This window comes from Stylophora pistillata, chromosome 11 (assembly GCF_964205215.1).
Source record: "Stylophora pistillata chromosome 11, jaStyPist1.2, whole genome shotgun sequence".
In the NCBI taxonomy this organism is placed as follows: domain Eukaryota; kingdom Metazoa; phylum Cnidaria; class Anthozoa; order Scleractinia; family Pocilloporidae; genus Stylophora; species Stylophora pistillata.
The window spans coordinates 21,266,868-21,286,186 of NC_142529.1; the positions used below are offsets into that span (position 1 = coordinate 21,266,868).

Sequence of the window (19,319 nt, forward strand, 5' to 3'; positions counted from 1 at the left end):
AATATCATCAACACAGGAATCCAAAGCACTTAAGGCGGAAAGCTCATCAATAGCGTCATTAGGACAAAAAGAAAAATATAATTGAGTATCGTCTGCAAAACGATAAACGTCAGGCAAATGCGACTGAACAATCTGAAACCACATACTAGTGTAGAGTGTGAATAAAAAAGGACCCATACAAGATCCTAGCGGAACACCACAATCCAAGTTGAATCTTCTTGAAAGTTCACTGTTTACCGAAATGCACTGGGCACGATCGCGACCAGAGAGGTAAGATTGTAACCATGAAAGGACCTTGCCTTGAATACCAAAGGAGTTTCCTAATTGTCGTATGAGCGTGCCGTAATCCACAGTATCAAAAGCAGCACTCAGATCAAGGAGAAGAAGTAAAGTCACACGTTGTTTATCCATATTAAGTAGAATATCGTTTACGACATTCAACAGAGCAGTTTCAGCACTGTGGTGAAGGGACGTGTCGAAAACGAAGACCTACGACCTAAGACCCACTGGTCTAAAACGAAGACCCTGTGGTCTAAAACGAAGACCCTGTAGTCTAAAACGAAGACCCTGTAGTCTAAAACGAAGACCCTGTAGTCTAAAACGAAGACCCTGTAGTCTAAAACGAAGACCCTGTGGTCTAAAACGAAGACCCTGTAGTCTAAAACGAAGACCTGTTGTCTAAAACGAAGACCCTGTGGTCTAAAACGGAGACCCTGTGGTCTAAAACGAAGACCCATTGTTCTAAAAACCTTTTTTTTTTTTAGGAAAGGCTATACACTAAGCTCAATTGCTCTCATTTCTGTAGCGCATAAATTAAAATGTCATCTGAGCGTGCGACCACCTTGACAATTACGTTATCTCAGTCGGTACGACACGTGTCAAATTGTGTAACGGAATTAATTTCTAAGAATACAGAAATATACGTTTTTGTGACGATTTTGGTATATTTTGTCGTCCCAACATTCTATTTTTCAAGTGCATATTGAGCAAATTACGATGAGGTGACTTCATTACTTTCATTAATGTATGCGTCATCATTAATGTATGCGCCTTTCACGGCTGCACATGGCTTTCACAGCTCCGCATATTTTTACACTGTTTATCTTTATTTGGATATTTTACCTCATCGACATGATGCAAGCCTCATCCTTTCCTAACAATGATGTCCTAGAGAAGAAAGTTTGGCCCCGTTATCGAGGAAAGCGAGCAGGCAAGCAAGTTGAAGAACGAGAAACTTACAAGCGCCATACTATAACCACCATTACAAAGTCAAGACCAGTGAGCCGCAAAACTAAATTCACGGCGTCCAGTTCGGGACATATTCCTGCTAACTGCAAGGTTATTCGTCTCGAAGCCCCCTTGGAATCTGGCTCTGTTTACTCGTTTGTGCCGGCTTTTATTCTCTCCAATGTGATGTCTCTCTCACCAAAGATTGACGAAGTTCGAGTGTCCATTTCCTGAATGCAAATCTGGATTTCATTTGCATCACGGAAACATGGCTCAAAAACCACATGGATGACAATTTCGTGTTGGTTCCGGGCTACAATATCATTCGCAGAGACAGGGTAACTAGCGATCATGAAGGCATTAGCATGTACGTCCGCGATTCTATCCGATATGATGTTCTATCCGACCTTATGGACGAGAATTTTGAAGTTTTATGGGTTAAAATCCGCCCCAAACGGTTCCGGCCCTAGGAGCATACCATCTATTATTGCTGGAACTATTTACCATCCGCGGAGTGCAACCGACTCCTTGATTTTAAAGTACCTGTACGAGTCACTATCAAAAATCGAAGCCATTTTTCCTGACTGCGGCCTCTTTCTTTTGGGGGATTTTAACAAGTTAAACTGCTCTCGTCTAGGGAACGCCTTCGGTCTCCGCCAAATTGTCCCCTTTCCAACTCGTGGGCAAAGTAAATTAGATCTAGTCTCCACCAATCTCAGCGCCTTTTACGATGTGCCCAAAAAGTTGCCTCCTTTTGGGTTCTCCGACCACGATACTGTGGAAGTACAGCCTCTGGCTAGAAGGCATGGTCCGAGGAACAAAATCCAGCTGAAATCCAGAGACTTGCGGACAACAAGTCGTCTGGCCATGCGATCAAGATTGCTTCCACCGCCTTCGGAACCGTGTTAATAGCTTGCGGAAGTCTTGTCGCGCTAAATACTACGAGTCCAAAGTCGAACATCTGAGGAACTACGAACCGCGTAGGTGGTGGAACGAAATTAAATCACTTGGCGGGATGCAATCAGCTACACGCACAGATCCTACCTCTGTCATGAAGCATATTGATACAGGGCCTGACTCTAGTCGTACGGCCCTTGCTAACGTCATTAACAATGCCTTTCTTGCTCCAATGAACTCTTTTACTCCATTGGATTCTGGAGTCTCGTTTGCTGTGCAATACACCGACACACCAACGGTTACTAAATTCTGTGTCTTGAAGAAGCTCATCGCCCTTAATCCTGCCAAAGCTTCTGGGCCTGACGGCGTGCCCGCCTGGCTTTTGAAAGAGAACGCCGACCTATTGGCTCCTGTGGTTACTTATATTCTTAATAGCCCATACTTGGAGGCTCGTCTCCCCCAGTCCAGGAAGCTCGCCAACGTCGCCCCTATTCTTAAGCAGACCCCTGTTTATGACGTTAAGAAACACCTGAGACCAATTTCACTTACACCTGTCCTTTCCAAGCTGACTGAGGACTCTGTGGTTGATCGTTACGTTAAACCAGCTGTACTCGCTAAGGTCGATCCTCGGCAGTTTGGCACTGTTCCCTGTTCAAGCACCACCGAAGCCCTAATTAGTATGACTCATGCATGGTACAGTGCTACTGACGGTAACGGGGCGTCTGTGAGGGTGATTCTCTTCGATTTTAAAAAAGCCTTTGACCTAATCGTCCAGCAGATTTTGGTCAATAAGCTGGGTACATATAACATCCCCAATGCTGTCATCTCATGGATTATCGACTTTCTCACCTCGCGCAAACAGCGTGTTCAACTCGGCCACGACTGCTTCTCAGAATGGGGCGCAGTCACAGCGGGGGTTCCTCAAGGTACAAAACTAGGGGCGTGGCTGTTTATCATCATGATCAACTAGCTGGATGTTCCTGGCATCTATCTCTGGAAGTATGTTGACGATACCACTATTTCGGAGACGATAAGCAAGAACCAAGACAGTCACATTCAAGCTGCTGTTGACACCCTAGCAAGCCGTGCGACCGAGGATAAGTTTTAACTAAACGAGACGAAATGCAAAGAACTGCTTATAAACTTTAACACTAACAACTCTACTTCTTTCGATCCAGTGGTTGTTAATGGCAAGCCCATTGACCTAACTACTAGTGCCAAAATACTAGGCCTTAACATCTCTAACGATTTGAAATGGAATTGTCTCATTAACTTTATTGTTGGGAAAGCTAAAAAAGCGCTTGTATAGCTTATCTCACCTTAAACGCTCTGGTCTTGGTACCCGTGAGTTAGTCCAGTTTTTCTGCACTTGTATTCGTCCGATTACAGAGTACGCCTGTCCAGTCTTCCATGACGGCCTCCCCGTGTACCTCTCCAACGAACTTGAAGAAGTACAAAAGCGGGCTATCTGCATTATTTTTCCTCTCTGCTCATATAATGAGACCTTGGTTGAAACAGACCTGACTAAACTTTCAGATCGCCGCCAGAAACTAGTTGATAAACTATTTAAGAATGTTTTACAGAATAAACAGAACAAGCTCCATGAACTTCTTCCTGCTCGCAATACATGTGCCTTTAACCTAAGAAATATGCAGAAGTTTAAGCCAGTTTTTAAGACGATCAGGTTTCGTAATAGTTTTATTACCTTCAATGCGGGATTGAACGGTTTTATATAACCGTTTTTTTTTTTTAAGAACATGTATTTAGTGTCCTTATTTCTGTTTTAATACATTTAGTCTATTTAACGTAATTATCACTATTTAAAATTTGGAAATAATCGTATAATTCAACCTTTGGTTTCAAATCGGTTATTAATAAACTATCTGTCTATCTATCTATCTATCTATCTATCTATCTATCTATCTACTTTGCTACACTGTCTTTATCATATAAAGGCGCAAAGGTCAACTGTGCGTGACTCGCAAATTTATTCACCACAGGCTACAAGGATGATCTTCCGTCAGAATGGTCTAAAACCATAGACACGAAATTTCTGCAGCGCATAAATTAAAATGTCTCTGGGTGTGCTTCATCCAAGCGCACACAACACCTGTCAAATTGTGTAACGCAGTCAAATTCCAAGAGTGTCGAAGTGTATGTTTTAGTGACGAGTTTAGTACATTTCCACGTCACCAACATTACATTTTAGATTTTTTCAAATGACAGTGAGGTGACTTCAGTAATACTGCGTCATACTGTGACCGTAACTACCGCTTGATGGACGCTTGATCCGGGGGGTGTACTCTCTTATAAGGGCTTAATGGGGACGTGCGGCCAGCCAGGGTATGTTTTTCGAGATTTTTTTCTTAAACAGGGTATGGAGTTTATCATTTTTTGTCTTAATCAGGGTATCAATTTATCAATTTTTGTCTTAAACAGGATATCTTTTCTTGGAAGATAAACAGCAAAATTTTTACAAGCTCTAATTTTAATTAATATTGAATTCCGTTGATTTTGGCATTGATACCAGACGCATTATATGTCTTAAACAGGGTATCAAAAATCGGAATTCTGTCTTAAACAGGGTAGGAAAATCAGCGATATTTGTCTTAAACAGGGTCAGGGTATGAGGGGCCGCGCCGCATCTCCCCACCCAGGAATATATCGAGTACCCCCCGGGACTTTATCCGTCAGCTTTAAAGACCTGGCTCAAAGCTCATCTGTGCGTGACTTGCAAAGCTACGTGAATAATCTTGTACGATCAAATACAGCACATGTAATGTCCCCGGGAAAATTTGTAATTGATTATATATTAGCCAAGTGTAAAAACGAACAATAGTTTTAAAACTGTCGCGGCTTTGGTATCGGTAAAAAATGTCATACACCAAATTTGAAAGCTACATTTTAGTCTCATCACACAAATCAGTTTGACTTTTACGGAACTGGCTCTTCATTTTGTATCAGACCACGTTTACATTTCAAAGGCTTGTGGTTATATATGGCTGTCTGATAAAGTTGTCGCGTAGGTCAAAAGATGACATTTCTGTCAATTTTTGTTAAATGAACAGTCCTCGCATTAGACTGTGTTCATTTCAGTCTCTCGGAGTTGGAGTAATAATTTTTGTTCTAGATAGCACAGCTCAGATGTTTAAAAGGGTTCACACTGGCGCGCTTAAGCTAACGCTAGGGACGCCTGCATGAAATTTCATTCTCAGCGCAGGGATGCATACGAGAGTGACGATTTAATCTTCCCGGGAAAATCACTTTCTGGCGGGAGATCATCCTTGTAGCCTGTGCTGAATAAATTTGTGAGTCACGCACAGTTGACCTTTGCGCCTTTATATGATAAAGACAGTGTAGTAAAGTAATGAAGTGACTTCATCGTAATTTGCTCAATATGCATTTGAAAAATAGAATATTTGTGACGACATATTATATACCAAAATCGTCACTAAAACGTATATTTCTATATTCTTAGAAGTTAATTGCGTTACACAATTTGACATATGTTGTACCAACTGAGATGACGTAACTGTCAAGTTGGTCAAGCGCTGAGATGACATTTTAATTTATGCGCTACAGAAATGAGAGCATTTTAGCTTAGTGTATAGCTTTTCCTTGCAAAAAAGGTTTTCAGAACAATGGGTCTTCGTTTGAGACCAGTGGGTCTTCGGTTTAGATAGATAGATAGATAAGATAGATAGATAGATAGATAGATAGATAGATAGATAGATAGATAGATAAATAAATCGTTTATTAAAAAGAAACAACTCGCAGTCCGAAGACTGAATTACGTGTATAATATACAATACAAGAAACAAAATTCATAGTTAAAATGGTTCGAAAATCTTAATAATAAAAATATACAAATCTAATAAAAAGGTTTCACTTAGGATGATCTTGTGTTAAAAAAATATACATACTTAAACATATATATTTACATCCTTAGGCTATGGCTAACAATAAAGGATTTTTTAAAACGATCAGTCTTGCACAATGGCAAGTTAAACTTCCTATTGCTGCGCAGCTGCCTGTGGTGCTCAGCTTTACGTGGGAATAGACCAGCGAGCTTGTGATTAATGTCAAGAACAATGTCATTAAAAAGATCAAACAATAGAGGTGCTCTCCTGTCGTAAAGAGAGGAGATGCCTGCCTCTTTGAGCGCGCTGTTGTAGCTTGTATAAGGAAAGATAATGCGCAAGGCGCGCTTCTGAATACGTTCCAGCTCTTCGGATAAATAGAACGGAAGGCTGGAGTGAGATACTTGACATGCGTATTCTAAAACCGATCTTATGGTACTACAGTAAAATAAAACAAGATATCTCGCAGAGATACCAGCACGTTTGAGTTGACTCAGGAGGTGCAATCTTTTGGCAGCCTTTGAGGTTACATTAAAGATGTGATCGTTCCACTTGAAATCATCTCTTATGGTAACGCCGAGCACTTTAGCCGAGTTAACAGACTCGAAAGCAAAGCCATCAAGTTCAACTGGAGAATGAATTGGAGGAGATCTCTTAAAGCAAGACTGCAGTTCCTTACATTTAGATGGATTCAGCTGCAGGCGATTCTCCTGAGACCAGGTGCTAATAAAGTTAGACTAATGGGTCTTCGTTTTAGACCAATGGGTCTTCGTTTTAGACCAATGGGTCTTCGTTTTAGACCACAGGGTCTTCGTTTTAGACTACAGGGTCTTCGTTTTAGACCACTGGGTCTTAGGTCGTAGTTCTTTGTTTTTGGGTCTTCGTTTTCGACACATCCCTTCACCACAGTGCTGAAACTGCTCTGTTGAAGGTCGTAAAGATATTCTACTTAATATGGATAAACAACGTGTGACTTTCCTTCTTCTCCTTGATCTTAGTGCTGCTTTTGATACTGTGGATTATGGCACGCTGTTACGACAATTGGAAAACTCCTTTGGTCTTCGTTTTAGACCACAGGGTCTTCGTTTTAGACCACAGGGTCTTCGTTTTAGACTACAGGGACTTCGTTTTAGACCAGTGGGTCTTAGGTCTTAGGTCTTCGTTTTTGGGTCTTCGTTTTCGACACATCCATTATATCCAGCAGGCGTAACCTCCTTGATTGTATACCGCCGCGTCATTAAGCGAAAGCCAGGTCTCTGTTATGGCAAACACGTGCGCTTTACGTTCACTGACATAGTCAAAGAAGAGAGCAGATTTATTCTTGAGCGAAGGAGCATTCAAAGTACATAAGGTCAACAGGACTTGAATTGGCTTGGCCGTAGATGAAACGCATCTGACTCAGTGAGGTTCGAAATGATTCGACAACGATAAGCATTCGATAAACGACAACACCAGCGATCACTGATTCTTGCGGAAGGAATAAACTGAAAATCATCAGGATCAGGATTGACATTGATGTCACCACTGACAACCAAACGGGTGAGATTAAAAGTATAAATCGAATTCGGATAATGACTGATTGACAACAGGAAAAAGCCACGACGTCGTGCACGGCTAAATCCAAGATGGCGAGTCCGCTACATCAGCAATGAGCTGAGGTCACTACGATTTGCACTGCCAAAAATAGGAAGACCAATTCCTCGAGAATGCCAAACCTCAGATAAATCCAATCGACTAGTAAACAGCAAGCCATTAGAACTAAAATCCATAAGAAAAATAAGAAATAAAGCAAAAAGAGCGGAGCCAGTAAAAACGTGACCGACCGCCATTTTGCATAGTCAGTGATTACGTCGACATTTTATTATCTCATTTTACGTCATGGGAATGATTTTGAGTTGACTTGCGGGACATGACGCTATCGTATCGACGATATCGATCCTAGCATTATGCAGGACACGTGTAATATATGAACTTCATAATAGGCCTTGCTCACCACATAGTGTCTCTATGGCTCAGTGGTGGAGCATCGGAGCGCGGAATCCGAAGGTCTGAGCTTCTTTTCCTCACGGAGACTCAAAACTTTCTCTCTGTCCCACGCTCGTGACAAGATAAACAACATCTTTCTCTGTTTCTTTACCTAGCTCAAAGTCTACCAAATTTCTTATTCGATTTACCTTCTCCCATTTAAAACAAACACCTTTACATGACAGGCCCAAGGTTTATTTCGATGATGTTCAGAATCTTTTTGTATGAAATTTGTTGTTTTCAATAGCTGGTACACGAGGAGTTAGCTTTGCAGTGGGTTGTGGCAACTGCACCTGTCAGAGCAATAGCGATGGGTCATGCGTGGTTCTTTTTCAAACTGATGGTAAGCTGATCTCAGCTATTTTTTTTCACGTTTGTTGCAGTAATGAACTTTTTAACCCTGGACTAACAATTTTAACTCAAAGCAAGTTTTGTCTGAGTGTTATGAAACCAAAGAAGTCTTTAAAAACTCAAGAAAAAATTAAACAATTAAGCTAGATAATTTGGTTTTATCAACTGAGTCAATAATGTAAATTGGTCACCGTGAAGAGAAGCTGACGTTTCCTACTGTAGCCCTTCAAAGCGAACAGAGGAATTGTGAGTTGTATGAATTTGGATGGAGTCCTTAGCAACTCAATGGAAAGCGTTCGTTGATCCCGTGGAGATTAAGAGTGTTGATGTGAAAGATAAATTTTTCTTCTAAATTTTTGTGGCTTTCCGTATAGATGTAGGGAAGGCCGCAGACAGTCAAATGTTTCTTTAGCAACATTGCATTATCGACTCCATTGGTGAAACAAAATACCCCTCCATCTCCCAGTCTGCCCCTTCATGACAGCATATACGAAGTTAAGGTGGTTTTAGTTTTGTATCTGACTGGTTAAGTGTTTGGCTGGAATTCTTTATCGTTACAGAGTGAGCGAAATTCAGAAGGAAAAACGGTACAATCCCACTAACTGAGACATTCCTTTGACATTTGATGTAGATAGGTGACTCATTACAGTGTTTTTTTTTTTATGATATTGACAGTTTAAAAGTATGGCACAACAACTGGAAGGCACAGACAAGTTCTTCTGAACAAGAAGAAGCCATTTTCCTGAACAATTTTCAGGCGACATACGCGCAATGGTGAACTCTACACTTTCGGAGATAACTGATTAGGCATGAATACATTGTGCTAGTAAATCCAGCAAAAATTGCTTGACAATACGCCCAAAAGTTGCTCCAAAGTTGCTCAAAAATGTAAAAGTTGCCACCTAAATTTAAAAAAAGTTGCTTAGTTTTGAGAGTCATTTTGTCCTAGATTACTACTCAAAGTATGACGTCATATCTGTAATTTAACATCATTTGTTGTGATCAATTTTAATCTTTATGCTCAACATAACTAATAATAGAAATTATTACACGACTCGGGAAGTCAGAGGGCCAATAACTAAAATTAACCAATCCAATTGCCCTATTGTCGCTCAATATTCTCTCAGTATTGGACCGGGCACTGTCCCGAATAGGCCCGAATGATACCGCACTTGTGTCCCTTTGAACTTCAGTCGTGTAATAAATCTCTTATTAACCAAGCTTGCTCTAGTCTCCCTCGCAACGGTTTTTTTGGATGTCACGCAACGCTCCCCCAAAAGAACGGCTGCTTACAACCGAACTACATTCCTTTCTCAGAATTGGCCAATCACAGCTTGGGTTCCATTTTCAGGAACCTTTTCGCGCCAGACTCACCTTTTGAGACTCGTCCAATCAGATATCGTTTTCTATCGCGATCCTCATGTGGAAAACACAAGACAAATGGAGGTGCTTGAAGGAGCTTTTTGCAAAGCGTCGTTTAAGTTCAAAATTTTCGAGCTTAATGCTCACCAGAAGCTTGCAATTAGAAAAGCCTTTTGTCAAGAAAGATGTTTTTGTTAAGTTATCTACAGGATCCGGGAAATCAAGCAATCCCGCTCGTGTTTGTCCATGTTACCGATGAGTGGTCATATTATTGTTATTAGAGAGCTTTAGATTCGAGTGCGAGAACGAGTGCGAGTACGAGTTTTAACCGCGCGAGATCTGGTACTAGTATCTCGTACTCGTAGTCGTGCTGACGAAAATTGTAACTTTAGATTCCAAACAAATGTATCGATCCGAATGCGAGGGTTTTACTGTAACAATCTCGCCATGTTTAGCCAAAAAAACTATCCTATTAGCATCCGTTTACCTCCTTTGCGATTTATGAAATCACAACGATGGGAGGCAACATCCTTACAAGCAGTATGAAAGGATTGACGATGTTTTTGACGCCATTTCTCCTGAAGAGTTTGCAGCCGAGCTCAGGTTTGTCATCACAGGATTTCCTCTCCTTCTTCGGGGATTAGCAATTCCAGAAATTTTTACTTGTGCCAATGGCACGGTATGTTCAGGAACGAAAGGACTGTTGATTTTATTGAAACTTTTTTCTTACCCATGTCGTCTCTCGGATATGATTCCTCGCTTTGTTCAGTGCCCGAGCTGAGCTTAATCTTCAACGAGGTGATCAGCTTTACTTACACAAACCATGGATACTTGCTCAGAGATCCCGATCAACCCTGGCTGAGTAGCTAACATCTGGAAGACTTTGCTCTTGTTGTCCATGGAAAGGGAACAGCTCTTGAGAATTGCTAGGGGTTTGTAGACCTGACAGTTCGCCCAATTTGTCACCCAGGAGAGAACCAGCGTGTACCCAGTGGGCACAAAAGGGTACATGCCCTAAAGTTTCAATCATTTGTTGCGCCAAATGGTTTCATAGCCAATTTGTATGGACCAGTTGGTAAGCTAATACGATTATTTGCATCGTTCTGCTGTAATGCCTCCCCTTATTTAAGCCCCCAAATTTGAAACTGAATTGAAGTGTCAACACCGTAAATCCTCGAATAAGCACCCCCTTCGAATAAGTGCCCCTCCTATCGACCAAAAATTTAAAATAAGTACCCCCCTCAAATAAGTACCCCCTCCTCTCCCCTCATTTTGTGGATGAGCAGTGAGACAGCAAAGGATGCATGTTTTTCGTGTAGTATTAGATTTGAACATTGCACTAATGGTGAGTTAAACTCTAGGATCAGTTTTTTTACGTCAATAAATAGTTAATTTTGTTTACGTGGAGATGATGTATTAAAACAATGGTCATGTCAGGCCACTATTTGGGAAAAATTAAATAAGCGTATTTTCTCATAAATTTGAATTAAGCTCCCTGGGCGCTAATTGATTTGAGGATCTACGGTATCTACACCTAGAGGAGTGGGCTGGAAAGATCAAATCTATCAGGAAACATTTTCGGTAGTCAGCCCCTTGGTAAGAGCTTCATTAAATGTAGCCTACCCTTGAATCCTTACACAAATATCTATAACCCAGCCCCTACTAAATCAAAATGGCTATTAACCAATTAACTTGGAAAATCGAAAAAAAAAATTAAATCACAGTTTGTAATTCAACAGTTACCTGCAGCTACAAGAGTGTTATAAAACTAGCTACTGATATAAATCCAAGTATGTTTACTCTATAAATTTTCATTTCAGAGGGTAAAAGGCATGATGCTGGTATGTTAAGAATGTCTGGCCTCCTTCATAACCTTCAGCAGCATTCATTTGATACCAGTGGACAACCACTGTATATATATGGCAACCTCGCCTATCCACTCAGATTCATCTTGAAGGATGAAGTAAAGTCAGGGAAGCTGTGGAGTGGGTGTTTAGCAACATAGTAACATACTTCGCTTTCCTAGATTTTAAGAAAAACTTAAAGATTGGATTAAGTCCAGTAGGTGTAATGTATTCAGTGTGTGCTCTGCTTCGGAATGCATGTACCTGCTTATATGGATCAACTACAAGCACCTATTTTGATGTTCAACCTCCTACATTAGATGATTATTTTCAGGTTTAAAGTTCTTGATTTGCTACATCATAGTTAGTACCAACTATGGCTACATTGAAGCAATGCAATTTGGCAAAGTGATGAGAAGATAAAGAAGAAGTGAACCAAATTATAATTGTAATTATATCTTCTGCTTGTAAATTTCTATGTATAGTTAGCTATGAAAGGAGTAATTGATGAATATGGGATGTGGATCCATCGCCATCAATTTTTTTTTCCTTTATGGAGAATTTTCAAATCTAAATTAATTTACTTGAGAAAATCAAAATTGTAAATATGTATAATTTTTAATTTCAAAACAGCTGAACTGACTTTGTAATAATAATACAGTACATTTATATGATACAACTAAAAAAGATGTAAAAATAATGTATTCAGATATTTTACCATACAAACTCTTCCTTAGTTTTCATTTCATAAATATAATGGTATTAATATGACAATAATTAATGAGAAGCTAATAAAATGTTTCAGTGTTCAAGGTTTTATCATAGTGTTCGGCGTTTTTCGTCCAAGATATACCTCTCTCTTTTGAATCTGGTCAGTACTTGTGAGGCTCTTTAACCAGTACTTCTCTGAGAAGCATAGTTTCGTGTTTCCTTTTCAAATAAAAAGTTCTCGTTCCGCTATCGCTACGAATTGAAGAAAGTCGGGAAAGTGTCAACCACATCACAACAATTCACTGTTCATATCCCTCATGCATGGTTAAAATTCAAGGGTGAAAGCGCTTTTTAAGGCTCTCATTTTTCAATTTAAATTTATTCGACTGGCGGTATGTTGTTTACGTGTGTAGACCTCAGTATTTCGTGAAAATAGGTCGACCAAAAAGTATCAAAAACGAATGAAATCAGGGTTTGTAATAACATTCAATTCGATAAAACCTCTGTATACGGCTTTAAGTTTGCTTTTGCTGACTTAGAAAAAGACTAGGGTAAGTTTAAAATACAAAATACTCACCTTTCGAAACTCGTTCTCTGGAGGACGACTTCTGGTCAAAATCTCGTTGTCGACGAGCGGCGGAAGACGAGTTTCCCGCTTCCGTGACGGTGTCACGGAGAGCTACGCATGCGCAATGTGAGCACGCTAGTAAACTCGTACTCGTACTCGTTCTCGTACTCGAATCTAAAGCTCTCTAATGTTGTTGCGTTGTACCAACGTACGGAAACACTCGATAATTCGGGCCGATTTCCTGTACCGGTGATAAGAAGCCACGAACATAACTAATCGGGCTCACTCCAACTAGCAGTGGACTGGCAAATGAAGAAGTACAAATAGTGTAGGAGACGTTGGCCGACCTAAATTGAAGTGTTCTCGAAGCCTTCGTCCGGTTTGTTGACGGCAAGTACGCGCTTTTTTCCTCCTGATCTCCATCTGTAGGTCGAAGCAAGTGTTTAGCCCTTGACCTAGATTGAAAGGCGTCTTGTATTTCCTTTTGATTATTGATGTAATGTACTGTTTCTTAAATATTCTGACTTTCATAATCTGTAGTAACCTCTTGAAATAGTGCGAATAGAGAGTTTCAGTTCAGTTTTTAGCTTCTTCTACTTTCTCAGTTGCTCGCTGAAACGTGATGTGAAACATTTTGAGCTCTCATCGACAAATTTCTTCAGTGTTTCTCCCGACGTGATAGCTAGATCATCTGCCACATCCACATTTTTGCGTGAAACCTTACGTCATTCAGATTTTCTGGTATCTGATTGGTCTGTTCAATAGACCGCGAACAAACCGCCAGGACAATGAGAAAGGAATGTAGTTCGGATGTCAGCAGCCGTTCTTTTGGGGGAGCGTTGCGTGACATCCCAAAAAACGGTTGCGAGGGAGACTAAGCTTGCTCGGGACCGTACTGGAAGAATATCGGACCTCGGTCTTTTTTGTACGGACCTCACTGCGCTCGGTCCTTACTGTCAAGACCTCGGGCCGATATTCTCCCAGTACGGCCCTCGCGCTTGGTTAATAAGATATATTTATTTTCTAATGACGTTTTGGATAGTCTTTCAGGCGATTCCAAGCGCATGTTGCATTTCCTTTCCCTGAGGACGAGTCCGAGCTACCGCTTCTTCGTTGTTTGTATTTGCCTTCGTTGATGGGAATTTTGCGTTTTCTAGAAATTAAAGCTCTTGGACGACTACCAAGAGTTGCCCCAGCGGCCATGATAACTTCAATAGGGTCAATATCTGTATTATTTTCATTTTCCTTGTCATTCATTTCAGCTTGTAATTGTGATGCCTCGCACCGCAGCAAATACCAAGATGATGGGCGGGAAGCTCTATTGTTGGAATAAATAACTGCTCGATGTAAGCGCCATTAGGGTAGCTGCTGTCCAGTTCGTGAACGCACGTATTTTTTAAAAATTGTTTGTAAGAACGTACGACATCCTTAGTTTTGACCAGTTTTAATAAAAAAAAAACCCTTTAATTAAAGACCTTTTTGATAGTTTGGTCAGTTTTTAACCATATCTGGACTTAAAAGTTGCCAAGGAAGACAAAAGTTACTCTAGGGTTGCTCGAAGCACAAAAAGTTGCTGAAAACGCTAAAAGTTGCCGAGCACAATCTATTTATGCCTAAAACTGATAAGTTTGAGATGAGATTTGCTAAACAGTAGTCATTTATTGATATTGTCATGTGTGTGTCACCATTGTCTCAGCAACTGCACACCCACCCCTCCCCTCCCCTAACCTAATTCTGTTATCAGTTGACTATTGTTGGTTTAGGGGAGGGGTGAGTGCCCAGTAGCTTAGATACCGAAATTGATCAGTATAATCAAGGCCAAAAAGTATGAAATTATCTGTCTTTTTTTTACAAGGAAATACTAAATCCATTTACTCCCCTTTCCGTGTAGTTTGGGAGCAGATACCAAAATAATCATTTTTGTTCAACCATTGCCGCAGAAAAGATCTGACACTTGCTTCTAATAGAGAGAGACCTCTTGATCAACTTGAGGTACTTCGTAGAGTTGAATTGTGGTATAAGTTTCAAAATACAGGGTATCTGCTCCCTGACTATTGTGTTCATGTAAGGGGGGGGTGGGGGGGATGAGAGAATGCCTTGGTAAGGTTTTATCTATTTATTTACTTGTTAAAATTCTCAGTTTTAATGTTTACACTTCGTCTGAAATATGCTGGTTGTTATTACCTTCAACGTTTAGCTTTCAGCCACTCCTCTCAACAAGGGTTGGTTGGGTGAGAGCTGTCACTTTGCTTCAGAAACTGGGCAAGGGTGGGTGAAGGAAAACCAACCAGTCTTAGAAATATTTTATCATCCTTGCTGTTACGTATTTTCTCAGACCATTCGAAGGTTCGTTTTCCTTTGGATTCGGCTTGAAATCATTTTGTAATTGCTATCAGTGTTAACTTTTAAAGCGTTCGAACAGAAAAGGTATTTTCGTTCAAACTTGATATCAACACTTCGTATATGATATTTTTATTCTTTTGACTGTCTCTAGTTTTTTCGTCTTAATTGCAGGATTTTACTCTCTGCCGGAGGCTGAATTCCAGTCTAGCTTTCTTCTTCTACGATCTTTTGTCTTTGATCGACAGAGGCTTTGTGTATGAGCTAATCCGGCTCTACTTTAAAGAGGTATGCAAATATCTAGTGCAAGCCCGAATCCTAGCTTAGGTCTCTGCTCTTAAGAGAGTTGCTAGCAGGGGCAGATACAGGTAAAGGCTGATAGTTTCGAAAGAAACTGTTTGGGGCTGCGTCGGTGGGAGTAACGAAATAATTTGGATATATCAACAAAGTTGAAGTGGTAAATTGGCCACCGTAACGATTACAGAAGCTGACGTTTCGAGCGTTAGCCCTTCGTCGGAGGGCCCTTCGTCGTTAGCCCTTCGCTCGTTTTGTAATCGTTACGGTGGCTAATTTACCACTTCAACTTTGCAGATACAGGTAGTTTTGGGAGGAAGGGGAGGGGCAGACTTTGAATCAGAAAATAAAGAATTTTATCTTAATTATTAATTATTATTATTATTGTTATTGGTATTATTATTGTTATTATTTCTGTTATTGTTATTATTATCACTGTTATTACTATTATTGTTATTATTGCTCTTACTATGCGCCCTCTTATGCTTAAGAGGTACAAGAAAGAAGGGAAGAACATTTGAGACATTCGATACAGATTTTTTAATTGACAATGCTATGGCAAATATAGGCTAGACATTAAAATTTGTTTTTACAGTTTTTTTAGAGAAAGAGTGTTATTTCCCTTCTCATATATTTTTTTAATGTAATTTACTTTTATATAAGGATAATTTCGATGCACGTTTTCTGAAATTCTTTCAATACGAACTAGCAGTTGCTTTCGCGAATTTTATATTTAGGTCGTTTTTGTTATCAAAGTTAGTTTGGGTCTGATACGAGTCTGATCCTAGAGAACCGAATTATGAAGATTATTATTGTTGTTTTCATCATCGTTACTAACCGAAGCGTGTATCCAATAGCTTTTCTTAGATTTTTATCAGATATTTTCAGCCTTTTAACATGATTTTTGCAAATTTTTAGTGATTATGGTCAGTAAAGGATCTTTTTTTACCTACATTATCAGTTATTATTATTATTATTATTATTATTGTTTTTGTTATAATTATTATTGTTATTATTATTATCATTATTATTGTTATTATTATTATTATTATTATTGTTATTATACTATGTCCTGGATTAGAGCCAAAATCTCCTTTGCGCTCTTACGATGCGCCCTCTTATGCTTAAGCAAAGAACATTTGAAACATTCGATACAGATTTTTAAATTGAAAATGCTATGGCAAATATACCGTATTTCTTCACCTATAAGCCGATCTCGGCTATAAGCCGAGACCCTGACTTTCAGGGTCTTTACGCTACACTCAAGCTGCCCAAAAAAAAAGGTAAAACCATCGGCTATAAGCCGAGAGCGAAATTATTGATTGTAACTGGCCATTTGAGCAAGCGAACCTCACGGAAAACATAAGAAATTGACTCACTAAACACAAAACCTAATGAATTACAATAAACACAAAAGAAAAAAAGCGAACCAATCAAGAGATATGAATATCAATTGATCCAACGAACTGTATAAATACTACCACGCGACAACAGATTAACCACAACAACAATAATAATCTCAGTTAAACGTTTCAAAGTATCAATCTATCGAGTATACCTTTCGTCGCTGTCACTTTTTATCATCATGCCTAAAGCACGCCGTTCCTCGTATAGTATGGCTTTCAAGATAAAAGTTATCGCGGAAGCTGAAGCGGTAGAAAACAACTCGGAAATCGCTCGAGAATATGGACTAAGCGAGTCCATGGTACGACGCTGGAGAAGAGACCAGGCGACTATTCTTTCCGGAGAGCTGAAGATGTCTGCAAAACGTGCGACGATGGGCCGTTTCACTCCGAAATATCCCGAACTAGACCAGCAAGTGATGGAGTGGTTTTCACAGCAAAGAGAACAAGGTTGGTATTTACTTTTCTGTCTAAAATTTTAAGAGTTTTTGAAGAGTTGAATGATATCGTCTTTCAGTGCGTGGGAAACAGAGACTTTGATTGGTCAGAAATATGTTGTTGTCATGACAATTTCATAACATGTCACGAAAAGAGTGCTGCAGTCACGAATCTACGGTTATCTCGCAGCAAAATAAGATTGTTATTTTATTTTTCGTAGGTATTGCGGTGAGTGGATTGATCCTTCGCCTTAAAGCTAAAGAGCTCTCCGATGATCCTGCTTTCAAAGCTTCCCGTGGATGGTACGAGAAATGGAAACGACGCCACTCGGTCAGCATGCGAACCAAAACAACTCTGGCCCAGCGATTGCCCGCCGATCTCGAAGAGAACATTGTGTGCTTTCATCGCTTCGTCATTGCAGCAAGAAGACGCGCCGACTACCCTTTATCCCGCATCTACAACATGGATGAGACACCCATGCGTTTTGAGCTGCCATCGAACCGAACACTGGAATTCAGTGGAAGCCGAACAGTGCCAGTAAAATCTTGCGGAGCGGAAAAGCGGAGCTTCACCGTCGTTCTTGCTGTTGCTGCCGATGGAGCAAAGGTGCCACCGAAAGTCATCTTCAAAGGCGTCCGTACACCGAGAGATCTGGTTGTGCCGCATCCTCTTCGTGTTTCCTTCCATAAGAAAGGGTGGATGGATGAACAGGGCATCCGAGAATGGATTCGACAGAGTTTGCCCCGTGCCGAGCGTTCCCTTTTGGTGTGGGACTCATTCCGAGCTCACTTGACCGATTCCGTGAAAGATGACCTGAAGCAGCGAAACATTGACGTCGCAGTTATCCCTGGTGGCCTAACCCCGGTTGTACAGCCCTTGGATAAGTGCCTAAACAAGCCATTTAAAGATAATGTGCGCCGAAAGTACTTGGCGTGGATGACATCTGGGCCATTTGAGTTTACCCCAGCTGGGAAGAAGAAGGCGCCAAGCAGAAATCTTGTCCTCAGGTGGATCAAGGAAGCATGGGCAGAGATACCCGAAGAGATGGTTGTCAAATCCTTCAAGACCTGCGGTATTTCCAATGCCTTGGACGGAACAGAGGACGACGTGGTCTACTCTGAGGAAACCCCAGAAGTAGATGATGAATACATAGAAGAGAACGAGTTCGACACAGACAGCGAAAACGAAACGGATGGCGAGTAAACCATTGGGTTGAAAGCCCTTGCACGTATCCGTCAAACGGCTCCTTTAGGAGCCACCAATTTCATAAAAGTGAATAACCAATATTCAGAAGTTATTTTTGTTGTGTTTTATTACTTCTGCTTCATTGCTAACTTGACTACAAGCCGGGGGGGTAAAGTTATTCAGCAACTGTATATTTTTAAAATGTAAAACCCTCGGCTATAAGCCGAACCCCGTTCTCCGTGAAAAATCTCCCAAAATTTTGGGTCGAAAACTGAAAAAATCGCTCGGCTTATAGGTGAAGAAATACGGTAGGCTAGACATTTTTAAATTTGCTTTTACACTTTTTTAGAGTAAGAGTGTCATTTCTCTTCTCATATACTATTTTAATGTAACTTACTTTTTAAGGATAATTTCGATGCATTATTATTGTTATTATTATTATTGTTATTATTATTATCATTGTTATTATTATTATTGTTATTATGACTATTATTGTTATTACTATTATTGTTATTATTATTATTAGTATTGTTATTATTATTATTATTGTTTCTATTATTATTATTATTGTTATTATTATTATTAACGCAGTATACACTTCTGAATGCTTCAGATTACAAATAAAATTGATATAGGACGCCAAAGGCGTAGCCTATTCAAATTGTCACTGGTACATAGATAAAGCCAAACTTTAAAAAGTTATTGTTATTATTATTATTATTATTATTATTATTATTATTATATATTTTATTTTTTATTATCATTATTTTTTTTAAATAATAATAAATCCTTTATTTACCATAATTACTAAAAA

The 19,319-nt window shown here is 39.9% G+C and overlaps 3 long non-coding RNA genes across 3 annotated transcripts in view; 1 reads left to right on the top strand and 2 right to left on the bottom strand.

The window, feature by feature from the left end:
* The window catches only part of LOC148720557 (uncharacterized), a 486,858-nt gene that overhangs the window by 97,635 nt on the left and 369,904 nt on the right, over positions 1 to 19,319 (bottom strand). Inside the window, exon 2 of the long non-coding RNA XR_015993566.1 lies at positions 17,038 to 18,818. This is a non-coding gene — a long non-coding RNA (uncharacterized LOC148720557). The remainder of the gene's footprint in view (positions 1 to 17,037; positions 18,819 to 19,319) is intronic.
* On the top strand, positions 10,065 to 12,378 carry LOC148720563 (uncharacterized). The gene is made up of 2 exons (XR_015993553.1): positions 10,065 to 10,325; positions 11,543 to 12,378. It is a non-coding gene; the product is annotated as an uncharacterized LOC148720563 (long non-coding RNA).
* Positions 12,166 to 13,034, bottom strand: LOC148720564 (uncharacterized). The gene is made up of 2 exons (XR_015993568.1): positions 12,855 to 13,034; positions 12,166 to 12,529 (listed from the first exon to the last, which is right to left on the bottom strand). It is a non-coding gene; the product is annotated as an uncharacterized LOC148720564 (long non-coding RNA).